General features: G+C 31.0%; 1 protein-coding gene across 2 annotated transcripts in view; it reads right to left on the bottom strand.

The window, feature by feature from the left end:
- LOC106472295 (receptor expression-enhancing protein 1-like) overlaps positions 1 to 1,835 on the bottom strand; it is a 47,232-nt gene that overhangs the window by 43,181 nt on the left and 2,216 nt on the right. The gene's annotated exons all lie outside the window — the stretch shown is intronic.

The raw sequence follows: 1,835 nt of genomic DNA, 5'->3' as shown, positions 1-1,835 counted from the left end.
GACATAGATTTGATCTTCAGCTACATGAATATTGTTTACTTTACTGTAATTGGTCCTATAGTTTTGTCTTAATTTAAACAAATGTTTTAAAATCATTTGTTAATGGTCACTCACAAAGGAATGGCAGAGCATCATTAAATGTTTATTGTTATTGGCAGTAATTTAGTACTTTCTCTAAATGTGTGTACAGACTCAAATATAACTGTATAATGCTCTTTGGACTTAGAACTAATTATTAAAAAGCAAAGTACACATTTATTTTTGAAACATTGTTTTTAATGTAATATATAGTTTCTGCTAGTAAAGCAACATTTGTCTGAACATAGTAATTACACATTAAAAGTAAAACCCAACCAGTGGTTTTTCAAATTTCATGCACAAAAATATTTCATAAGATGAGATTTTTCTCAATACAAAACTTACTGTAAAAATGTATCTAATGCTAGCACATTAACCCTAAACCTCTTTGATCAACCCCATTTCCTCAATAAAATTATGCTTTGACATCCTTTACATTTTTGACAGTTTGATAGGAAAAGCCTGCCCCCCACCAAAAAAAAAACAACTGATTTTTTGAAACAGTCTCTGACTGGTATTTATCAGTTAACAGAAATGCTGATGTCAGTTTATCTAAATTAATTGATGCATTTTGTTTTGAAACTCGAGGAATGATGTAATAATCTGTTTCTCTTTTAATGCAAATCTGAACACAAAGAAAAATAAAGGTTTAATTAATCCTATGAACAGTGTCAGCTCCACAATATGACAACAACAGATCTTAAACTTCATAGACTCTTTGAGTCAAACCAATTAATTGGTTACATATCAGTTCAAGTGTTACAAGTAAAAATGTGGATAATTTCAAACCATGACAACCTTTGTAGTAAAGTACTTTGTGATATGATATATTTCGACTTTTACAATATTTTTATTACTTATGATATTAAAGACTTGACTTTGAATCATATCAGTCTTTAAAACTTTTAAACTCTCATAGCAAGCTTAGGCCAGGCTTAAAATATTTCAGTTTGCTGTAACCTGACCAACCGACTATGACTGGGGCTGGCTAAGAGATTTTTTTTAAATTATGGCCTGGAAAATTTTCATTTTCACCAATTTCTGCTGATATACCGACCTATCTAACAAAATTTGGTGACTTTAAAAATTTTTATCACCATATTATGGTTACAATATTTTCCTCAGAAATTCATGTGTTATGCGACAACATGGGAGGGCATCACCTGAAAACCAATCAACAGTTCAATGCTGAGTGGCCAATGCATTGAGGTTTGACAACATGGCTTATCTTGTCCCCAGGGCCCTTCACATTTAACTAATAAACCATGACCTAGCAGGGGAGAATTTACTATTGAAAACCATACATCAACAACATGGTGAACACAAGTCTATTCAGTGTGTCTGTCTCCCAAAAATATTCTCACAGATTGAAGATTACGATCAAAAACAAATTAATTCTGATTGGAAACTTATTCATGTGGAGAGAAGTACTTGTAGATTTACTTAACGAACAAGATCTAAGGGAAGAACAAACAGTAAAAATCATCGGCAACAGTCAACTCAACTTTGTCAATCGAGGTCTATATTGACCAGCAAATTTGTGTTGCAAAAGAATTTGAAATTTCTGTAATTCTTTTCATAAAATAAATGTTGATAGTAATTGTATTCATGGTTTAACACATTATGTTTTAGGTAATAATTGAACAAGTGGTATTTCCAAAATTTATTTTGCCAAATAAAAAAAAAATATTTACCTACCTACCCACATTATAAATCAGTTTAGGGTTACCGCAAACAAAAATATTTTTAAGCCTAGC

The sequence above is a fragment of the Limulus polyphemus genome, unplaced genomic scaffold (genome assembly GCF_000517525.1).
Source record: "Limulus polyphemus unplaced genomic scaffold, Limulus_polyphemus-2.1.2 Scaffold5225, whole genome shotgun sequence".
In the NCBI taxonomy this organism is placed as follows: domain Eukaryota; kingdom Metazoa; phylum Arthropoda; class Merostomata; order Xiphosura; family Limulidae; genus Limulus; species Limulus polyphemus.
This window is presented reverse-complemented; position numbering and strand designations above follow the sequence as displayed.